This window comes from Moschus berezovskii, chromosome 11, assembly GCF_049115385.1.
Source record: "Moschus berezovskii isolate FMDL1 chromosome 11, NW_MosBer_1.0, whole genome shotgun sequence".
NCBI lineage: Eukaryota > Metazoa > Chordata > Mammalia > Artiodactyla > Moschidae > Moschus > Moschus berezovskii.
In genome coordinates, this window is record NC_142470.1 from 82,748,486 (window position 1) to 82,759,417 (window position 10,932).

General features: G+C 48.5%; 1 long non-coding RNA gene across 1 annotated transcript; it reads left to right on the top strand.

Annotated features, from left to right (window-relative positions):
• Nucleotides 1–244: 244 nt before the first annotated feature.
• LOC148776224 (uncharacterized) lies at nt 245–9,972 on the top strand. The gene is made up of 3 exons (XR_016038610.1): nt 245–1,582; nt 6,013–6,094; nt 8,301–9,972. It is a non-coding gene; the product is annotated as an uncharacterized LOC148776224 (long non-coding RNA).
• Nucleotides 9,973–10,932: the final 960 nt, after the last annotated feature.

A 10,932-nucleotide genomic window follows, 5' to 3' on the forward strand; every position in this document is an offset into this window, starting at 1 on the left:
CTGCTTCAACTGTCGAAAATCAGGATCGGCTGGAAATGAGTAGGACGTCTATGGGGTCCCCCACCACCCACAGGGACCTCTGGCTCATCGCACCACCCACCGCAGCCCTAGGTGGTTCCAAGAGCCCCTGTGGAGAAAGAAGGAGGCTCACCCTCTTGCCTCAGGGTGGGGGAAGGGCAGCAGCCTGAAGAGGTTTGCTCCCTGCCGACCCCCCTGCCCCCCAGTCCTCCAGGCTGGCACAGGAGACCTGGGGCCCAGGTAGGGGGTGGCATTGGAACAGGAAGGGTGATGTGTGGGCCTCTGTCTGCAGACACCAACCTCTGGCCCACAGAGGCCCTTCCGCCTCAAACTGCTGCTTCCAGAGCCTCTGGAGGAAGTGTCCGCGGGAGTCTGAGGATGGTGCTTTGATTCTCCGGCCACAAACCCTGCAGGCCTGGCTGACAGAGGAGAGCCTGTGCACCCGGGCAGGCCAGCGCCTGGGGACGCACAGCCAGAGAGGCTGTGAGGGTGGCTTTGTGCGGCTCTCCGTTTGTCCCTGGCCAAGTCCCCCTGCCAAGAGAGGCCCATTTGGCTGCCAAAGCTCCTGAACTCAGGTTACCTGAGGAAGCAGCCTTGTAGCCCATCTGTCTGTCATTGCTTTCCCTGCCTTGGGCTTGCTTGACTCAGGGGCCAAATGCCCTGTCCCCCCACCATATTAACAGAGATGAGGGACAAGAAGCCAGCTCTGTGTGAAGAACCAGAAAGACCACCCTTTGTGAAAATATGGGTTCCAGGGAACCTCTCCTGAGGATTCTGGGGGAGAGGTCCTGGACACCACATATTTACAGAGCTCCCCTGGTGTTCTGACTGGGTCAGGAGCCCCATGCTCCCCAAATTACATGGAGAGACACCAATCTTGAAGAGAGTCAAAGATGTGACACGGGACAGGCAGCAAGTAAGGTTAGGAACGTGACCTGATTGTCTGAACACAAGAGAATCCCGGATATTTGTGGGGTCTCACGGGGCCACTGGCAGAATTTGAGCTTAAAACAAGGATAAAGCCCTAGAGAGGGGATCGCTGCACATGCTCAGAGAGAGGCCTGAGCAGGATTCCAGAAGCCAGCACCAGAGAGGCCTCATGGAGGTACCCCACGCCCAGGAATGGGGATTCGGGAGATTCTGCTTCTCACGATGAATGATTTGGGCACATGGCTCACAACCCAGCTCCGCCTCCGAACAGTGGAATCCTCACTGCCAGCTCAGCTGTATCAGTGATGTTTCCTGAGCCCCAGGTAGGGAGGCAGGATGTGGGAGGCTGGAACTAGGGATGGGATGTTCTGGGGGTGAAGGAAAGTGGGGCCCCCCTCTGGCCTTCATGGGACGAGCCCTGGAACTGGTCGCTCAGCACTCCACGAGCTGCTCCTCCTCCTGTAAACTCTTAACCTCGGTCTGGAGAAAGGTGATCTCTGACAGTGGAGGCTGGCCCGCCCAGAAATACATTAAATAAATAAATGTGCTCTGCCCAGATTTTATCTCATCAGGATTCCAGAGCATAAGACAGATGGCCTCATGTCCGGCTTGGAGGTGTAATTCACTCTCTCAGGTGAGCCCACAGCCTGGGGGTGTGTCTGGGAGAAGAGAGGAGGATGGCTCGAAGCTTGTGGAGCATGCAGACTTGGGGGCTGGGTGGGCCCCAGAACTTGGCGCCAGGCTGAGTGCACAGACTTCTAGAAACACCCAGCCTTCCCTGGGGCCTGCTCAGTGATGAAAACAAAACCTAGAGCCCTTTAATGCAGGGAGTTTATTCCTGAGACTTTATTCTAGGGGCACACATATCATATGTGTGAAGACAGCTATAGGGTTGTTCTTCACTGTTATTTATAAGCTTGAAAAACTGGAAACAGCCTAAATAGCCAATGAGAGGGTATTGGTTGAACCAATCCAGAAAATATGAACCATCCAGAAAATAAAATGCCTTTAAAAGATGGTGCTGAGACTCTGCTGTTGGTCCAGTGGTTAAGACTCCATGCATGCTTCCAGTGCAGGGGCATGGGTTCAATCCCTGGTTGGGGAACTAAGATCTCACATGCCGGGTGGCCAGTAAATAAATAAAATAACAGATGATGCCATGGAAGAACAGTTACTAACTCAGAAATAAATTTAAAGCATAATAAGCAGAAAAACAAAAGGCTGATGAGTATAAAAATCAATCTGATTTAGAAACTATGTCGATTCATTAAAAATACTGGAAGGATACACACCAAAACACTGACTAGTTGTGAGATAAGGATAAATTTTAGATTTCTTCTTTTTCTCTTGTTTTTATTTTTATTTTGGTTATCTGAATTTTTTAAATTTTCTAGAATTGTCATGCATTTATTTATACAGAGGACAAAAAGTGATTTTTAAAATTATTATTTTTGTTAGTACTTTACAACCAGAACTTCCAAGAATTAGTTCAGAAAGGAGAATTTTCAGGCGGGAGGGCCAGTAGGATCAAACAGCCCTAACTCTGTCTCGCTCTACACATTTTCCTCTTTGGGTCACTTTCTTCATTCCCATTGTCTCCTGCTGCCACATCCTCAGGAGGCCACTGTCCTTTCCATTCTCTGGTCTGAGCATAGCTAGAAACACAGTCTTTGGCTTTTAGCAGAGCACAGCTAAGAAACCTGGGACAAGTTATACTAGAGTTAATAAACCCTATAGGGAGACACCAGGAACAGAAATACAGCACCTAGAAGGACTGTGAAACCAGGGGACTTCCTTAGTGGTCCAGTGGTTTAGACTCTGCACTTCCAGTGCAGGGGGTATGTGTTTGATCCCTGGTCGGGGAACTTAGATTCCACGTGCTGTGGGGTGCTGCCAAAACCCACCCTCCCCCCAAAATCACCTAGGCTTCCTTCAGCAATGGTGTTGGGCTCCCTCCAGAGACTCCCAGGTCCTGCCCACCCTCTGAAGATCCATGAGGGACAGAGGCTGTGAATCTCTGTAAAGTTTTTGGTGTCTCCCGTCAATGCATACTCGTTAAATTGTATTAATGAGAACAAAATGAACAGGGGACACCAGAGCAGGGCTTTGCCATATTTGCTGCACTTTCTGAGACCTATAGAAATTTCCGGGGTTTCGGGTGTCCCCCCTCCACCTACCTAGTGTGACTGACTGTCTTTTGCAGCCTGGCTGGAGGCTGAAGCCAGCAACCCCTGGTGCTCCCTGGGTGGGTCTGGCTCCTTCTTCTGCCGCACAGCTGCTCCCCTCAGCTTCTCAGAAGCACCTTGGAGCCCAGGGGGACTGTGGTCAGCTGAGCAGAGGGAGGCTGGGAGGGGTAGTTGTTGTCCTGGGCTTGGTGGGCAATACACTACCTGTTCAGAGCCCCCTGGGGGCTCCAAGCACCTGGTGTGGGGCACCACACCCTCTTGCAAGTTCCTTCACCGAGGATTTCCTTCCAGTCCATCCTTGTGGCCTCCTGGGGAAGATACAGAACAGGGGTCACCCTTTCCTTCTTCACACAGGGCATCCTAGTCTCAGATGGACAGAGAGGGCTTGTTTGAGGCTGGCAAGGTGTGAGAGACAGGACGGGATCCAGAACTCCAAGGCACAGCTCAAGTTCTCTCTCCACCACCCAGTGTTGCTAAAGCACAGGCCTATACAGGACACTTGACATCTGTCGTCATGATCCTTTGCGGTTAAGGGACTCTGTTGTGACAGCCTTCTCTGGGCTGGAAGCCAAGAGAATGGAAGAGGGGCAGGGGCAGGGTTCTATCTCCTGGTCAGACTGTGGGTGAGGAGAGAGTTCTAGAGTTCCATCTGTCCCACTATGTTAGGTGATGAGGGTCCAAGGTTGACCAGGCTATGACTCTTCTTCTAAGGGCTTCACAGTCCCTTGGGGCCAACAGATGGGCATAGTTACCAAGCATATGGCAAGGAAATCCTGTCATTTGGGACAACTTGGGTCAACCTGGAGGGCATTATGCTAAGTGAAATCAACCAGACCCAGAAAGACAAATACTGCATGGTCTCACTCATATGTGAAAGTTTAAAAAGTCCAACTCACGAAAGCAGAGAGTAGAATGGAGGTTACCAGGGGCTGGGAGGTGGGAGAAATGGGAAGATGTTGATCAAAGGGTTCAAAGTTTCAGACACGTGGTATGAATAAGTTCTGGAGATCTAATGTATAATACTAGACTAGAGTTAATATCCCCTAGAGAAAGAAATGGCAGCTCACCCCAGTATTCCTGCCTGGAAAATCCTACAGACAGAGGAGCCTGGGGGGCTATAGTCCATGGGGTCGCAAAAGAATCACACATGACTTAGGGACTAAACTACCACCACCACCACCATAGTTCAGTTCAGTTCAGTTTCTCAGTTGTGTCTGACTCTTTGTGACCCCATGAATCACAGCACGCCAGGCTTCCCTGTCCATCACCAACTCCTGGAGTTCACTCATACTCACGGCCATTGAGTCGGTGATGCCATCCAGCCATCTCATTCTCTGTCATCCACTTCCTCTCCTGCCCCCAATCCCTTCCAGCATCAGACTCTTTCCCAGTGAGTCAACTCGTCGCATGAGGTGGCCAAAGTATTGGAGTTTCAGCTTTAGCATCAGTCCTTCCAATGAACACCCAGGACTGATCTCCTTTAGAATGGACTAGTTGGATCTCCTTGCAGTACAAGGGACTCTCAAGAGTCTTCTCCAACACCACAGTTCAAAAGCATCAATTCTTCGGCAATCAGCTTTCTTCACAGTCCAATTCTCACATCCATACATGACCACTGGAAAAACCATAGCCTTGACTAGATGGACCTTTGTTGGCAAAGTAATGTGTCTGCTTCTTAATATGCTATCTAGGTTGGTCATAACTTTCCTTCCAAGGAGTAAGTGTCTTTTAATTTCATGGCTGCCATCAGCATCTGCAGTGATTTTGGAGCCCCAAAAAATAAAGTCTGACACTGTTTCCACTGTTTGCCCATCTATTTCCCATGAAGTGATGGGACCAGATGCCATGATCTTCGTTTTCTGAATGTTGAGCTTCAAGTCAACTTTTTCACTCTCCTCTTTCACTTTCCTCAAGAGGCTTTTTAGTTCCTCTTCACTTTCTGCCATAAGGGTGGTGTCATCTTCATATCTGAGGTTATTGCTATTTCTCCCGGCAATCTTGATTCCAGCTTGTGCTTCTTCCAGCCCACCATAGATAGCATTATATTATAGACTTGAAATTTGCTAAAGGAGTATCTCTTGTTTTCACAAAGGAAAAAAAGGTAATACATGAAGTAACGTGTTAAGTATCTGTGTGGTAATCATTTCACAATGTACATGTATATCAAAACATCGTGGGGCCTCCTCGGTAGTCCAGTGGTTAAGAATCCATCTTCCAATGCAGGAGACACAGGTGTGATCCCTGGTCAGAGAACTAAGATCCCACACACTGCCGGGAGCTAAGCCCGCATACTGACCGAAGTCCGTGGGCTTTAGAGCCTGCGCAATACAACTAGAGAGCAGCACTAGGGCCTCAATGAAAGATCCCCCATGCCGCAACTAAGACTCAATGCAGCCAAATAAATTAACTAATTTAAAACAAACACAAAAAATCACATTGTACACCTCAAATACACGAAATTCTTACTTGTCAATTGTATGTCGGTAAACCTGGATGGATGGCATCACCGACTCTGTGGACATGAGTTTGAGTGTACTCCGGGAGTTGGTGATGGACAGGGAGGCCTGGCGTGCTGTGATTCATGGGGTCGCGGAGAGTCGGACACGACTGAGCGACTGAACTGAACTGAACTGAACTGAAACCTGGATGAAAGGAAGGAAGGAACAGAGGAAGGAAGGAATTAAAAAGAGAAAGATAAGGAAATGCCTCTCTACTACATAGATTTGTTGAGTGAAATGAATAAGACAATGTCAATAAAAGCTGGTTACACAAGAGCCTATGAAAAATAAGTGTTCCTCAGGAATTTTCTGTTTAATTTTGCTGTGAACGCTAAAACTGCTAAAAAAAATAATAAAGTTGATAAATTTTTTTTTTAAAGTATTTAAGATAAGCATGTGGCGTGGCAGACAGAGAAGACTTCCTGGAGGAAGTGACGTTTGAGCTGGACCTTGAATAAACTGGTGAGCCAGACTTCAACAGGTGGGGAAGGTGGAAAATGCTTTCAGATAGAGATAGTGGTTTGCTGAGGAGGAGCAGGAAGACCGCTGTTCCCAGTTGGCTATTAGGGTGTGGAGCACATGGCTTTGATTTTGGGGTCGTCATTGGAATGTGACCCTCCTAGAAAGTAGAAAGTGAGCAGAAAAGCAGGTTGAGAAGAGAACCCTGGGACACACAGCTGTGTTGGAGGTGGGATAGAAGAGCCCTAGGAAAAGGACCCGAGAGGCATAAGGACCACCAGGGAAGTGGGCTGATGCGATTTAAGAAAGAGCGAGGTGGAAAATATCAAACATAGTTAAGAGGGCCAGGGACAGCAGTGCTAAGAAGGGCCCAAGTGTTGGCAAGAGTTTGGTCCCAGGTGAGGACTGGGTGGTGGGGTGGACAGGGCAGAGGTCAGGAGGAGTATGTCTTTCTCTTTTTTTAAAAAAGTACTTATTTATTTAGCTGTCCTGGGTCTTATTACAGCTTCAGTTCAGTTCAGTTCAGTCGCTCAGTCGTGTCCGACTCTCCGCGACTGTGGTGTTGGAGAAGACTCTTGAGAGTCCCTTATACTGCAAGGAGATCCAACCAGTCCATTCTAAAGGAGATCAATCCTGGGTGTTCATTGGAAGGACTGATGCTAAAGCTGAAACTGCAATACTTTGGCCACCTCATGCGACGAGTTGACTCACTGGAAAAGACTCTGATGCTGGGAAAGGTTGGGGGCGGGAGGAGAAGGGGACGACAGAGAATGAGATGGCTGGATGGCATCACCGACTCTGTGGACATGAGTTTGAGTGAATTCCGGGGGGGTCTTTTTTAGTTGCGGCATGTGGGATCTAGTTTTCTGACCGGGGTTGAACCTAGGGCATCCATGCCTCTGGAGCACTTAGTCTTAGCCACCGGATCACCAGGGAAGCCTCAGCGTAGGACTTTCTTATTGCTATGTAACAAATCACTGCAAACTGAGTGACTTACATAGTAAAACTTAATTCTCTTACATTTCTAGAAGTCCAAAGCCCAAAATCAGTCTCACAGGCTAAAGTCAAGTTGTCAGAGGGCTGGTTCCTCCCTGAGGCTCCAGGGAAGAACCCATCTCCTTCGCCTTCTTCAGCCTCTAGTGGCCACCTGTATTCCTTGGTTTGTAGTCCCTTCCTCCTTCTTCAAAGGGCATCACTCTAATCTCTGCTTCTGTCATCTCGTCACCTTCTACTCTTTGATCTGCCTCTCTCTTAAAGGGCCCTTGTGATTACATTGGACCACCCAGAATAACCCATGATAATCTTCCCAGCTCAAGATCCTTCATTTAATCACGCATGCACAGACCTATTCGAGGACAGATTTCAGGGACTGGGACAGGAGCATGTTGTGGAATTAAAAGGTGTTATTCAGCTTCCCGTTGCTCAGGTGGCGGGGCTTAAGGTGGAGGAACAAGAGGGACGGGAGAAGGTGAGTGGAGACATTTCACTGGAAAGGAAGCGGAAAAGGAGGGAGGGACGGGACAGAGTCATTCAGCGGAAGACCCAGCCTGGTTGGAGAGAAGTGGCTTTTAGGATCTTTCTTCCTGATCCTCTTGTGTCTCCGCTCCCTCCTTCCCAAAGCCTAATGGGAAAATTAGAAATATAACCCATGCTGTTGATTCCATAAGACACTGCCTCTGCTCACTCATGATACCTACCCGGCCAGGGGTCTTCCAATCTACATGAGTTGAAATCTACATTTTCTAAAGATTTACATTATATTTCCAATGGCAGAGTCTCGTTAATTAAAAAAAAAAAGCTGATTATATTATTAAATCTTCCAAGTTCAGATATTAATGTCCAGCTTAGAAATGTGACGATTTAATTAACGTTCCTCAATCTCCGCGTGCACTGAAAAATCCCCTCTGAAAAAGTTTTCTTGTGGTGCAACTGATTTTCATTCTTCAACTGACTTTACATGTAGCTTAATTTTTCCCCCAGCTTTTTTGAGATATAATTGACAAGGGATCTACATTTTTAAACCACAAGGAAAAAGAAACCCAGAGTTACCAAGAATAATATTTTATTGACTTGGAACGCATTTTGGAATCTGTATTTTTAACCAACTAGGTGATTTTGATGATCAGACAGTTTTAGGTGTTTTTTTTTTTCCCTCCCCTTTCCTCTTTCTCTTCCCTTCAGTAAACTGTTTTTCAACTTTGTTTTTCAGTGAAAACCATTTCCTCCTCACTGTGGACTTGATCCAGAGGCTGCGCCCATCTCGCCCACGTCAACAGTCCTGTGTCCTTGGCGGAGGACAGTGCTCTTATTCTGGGCCTTTCCCTTCTTCTTAAGCCAAACCCCAGTTTCTGAACCTCCGTGCAGCTAATAAACAGGCTGAGTTCCCCGCAGCAGGGAAAGCCCCCATCGGCTGTCATTCTGACACTTTCTCTACAGTTTCCCCAGTGCAACCAGCTCTGTCCCAGGCCTTGGGGGTTCCAGGGTTGAAGCAGAATCCAGCCACCCCTAACTTACAGAGCCAAAGCAGTCCTGAGTGAAGCTGCAGAAATGTAAAAGCTGGGCATTTCTGGGCATTCCCAAGTAAAGTCGTCCTGTGAGAGGGCATGAGTTGATTTGGGACAGAAAGCACTCGGTGGCCCAGGAAGGCAGCATTGGGCAGGGTTGGGGGTCAGAGGGAGCCTTGTGCTGAGTGGAAGTGGGTGGGTATATTTCCTTGGCTCACAGAGCCTCTCTGGTCGGGTGGGATCAGCTGCTCCAGCTAGGAGCCACCTGGCCCAGCTTTGGGAGATGTAGAGAATGGATTTCACAGTGGTTTCCATGGGCCATGGCACTGAAACAGCTGCAGGAGGGGACACAGCTGGCGCGGCCCCTACCCCTTCCTGCAGAGCTGCTCTGGAGGAATGCCCCCTCCCCAGAGGCAGTGAGAGGGTCCCACTTGCTGTGGTTCCAGGGGCCGTGAGATGGTACCACTAAGTTAAACCCTTGATTTTGAGTGCACAAGTTGTCCTTTATTAAAATAAAACCCTATCATCACTTATTCCAGTGGCTCCCAAACCTGGGTAAACATCAGGATCACCCAGGACGTTTATAAAAAATTAAAAGATTGATAAAAAATAATGAGTTTGGGAACCCATCCAAGACCTATCAAATCAGAAGCTCTTCAAGGAAGGCTGAGGCAGAATTGGTATGAATCAGCTTAATCAGATTGCTTTTAAAAAAATTTATTGCACTATAGTTGTTCTATGAAACTATAAACGATAAACTGTAACGATGCTATGTTAGTTTCTGCTGTGCAGCAAAATGAATCAATAGTATGTTTACACATAGCCTCTCTTTTTGGGATTTCCTTCCCGTTTAGCTCACTACAGAGCACCGAGTGGAGTTCCCTGTACTGCACTCATTAATTGCCTCTTTTATGCACAGCATAGTGTATGTGTTAACCCCCATCTCCCAAGTCATCCCACCACCCCCTTGGTATCATACTTTTTTGATTCCAGAAGTTTGAGCCCCTAGAATGAGACCACGAAGAGGGAATAGTCAGGGTTCCGGATGAGACAGACTGTTTAGAGTCACCATTTAGAGGCATATCTATGTGCCAGGGAATTGCAGACTTCAGTCACATAGAACATGACCTTATTTAGTTGTCAAAACAAAGGTATGCCAGCGATCATCCCCATTTTGCTGACGAAGACATGGGAGCTCAAAAAGGTCCCACAGCTCAGAAGAGGCAGAGTCAGAACTCAGATCCAGATCTCACTCTCAGCATCTTGGCCACAGAAAGGATAGTGTGAGCCCTGGGCACCACCCTGGGACTTAGGGCCACACATGACCAAACTGTGGCATCACCGCTGAGGCTGATTTTGGACTCTGACTTCCAGAACTGTAACAGAATAAAGTTGCTTTGAGTCACTTGGCTCCTGGTGATTTGTTACCACAGCGACAGGAAACTCACCCACTTGCCCAGAGTAGTCGAGCCTCTTCTGGGCCAGCAGACTCACCTCTATGGAATCCCCATCCCACACTAGTTGGGGCTGGGCTAGGTGGTCAGGTGGGGCTTCCCTGGTGGTTCAGATGGTAAAGAACCTGACTGCCAGTGCAAGACACGCGGGTTCAGTCCCTGGGTTGGGAAGATCCCCTGGAGGAGGGCACGGCAACCCACTCCAGTATTCTTGCCTGGGAAATCCCATAGACAGAGGAGCCTGGCAGGCTACAGTCCACGGGGCCATGAAAGAGTCAGAGTGACTTAGAGACTAAAGCAACAATAAGGAGTGCAGTTGAGACCCTGAAGGGACCCAGACAGCATGGTTGGTGAGGTCCAGATCTCTGGGTGTGTGTGCACGTGCCTGTGTGTTAGAGCAAAGAGAATAGCACACCTTAGCGCACCAGGAATTCCTGGGCAGACGATCCACCTAAGCCACGTCAACATTTTTCTCTCCAGGAAAAAATAACTTAATCCCTATCAGAAAAGCCACAGTGTCACACGCACACACATGAACAAATCTGTGGGTCCTCAGGAGAAGCAAAATCCCCCTTCCGCTCCAGGCATCTTTAATTTTCCCAGGGCTGGGAGCAACAGTTGAGAGGCTGGGGGAGCCATCAGCCAGGCTGTGGACACATTGTAACATCTGGATTTCCCCAAAGCTCTGGGGTCCAGTGGCCACCCCCACACTCATCCCCACAGGGCTTCCCACTTTCACAAAATCTCTGGGAAAATTTGACACTTTTTTTTTTTTTAGCAGCAGAGAGCATTTGGAATTTCCAGCTTAATTCCAGTAGTGCTGACCGTGCCGGGGAGTTTGGCCTTACCAAGCATCCAGGAGGCCCACCATCCCACTGGGACC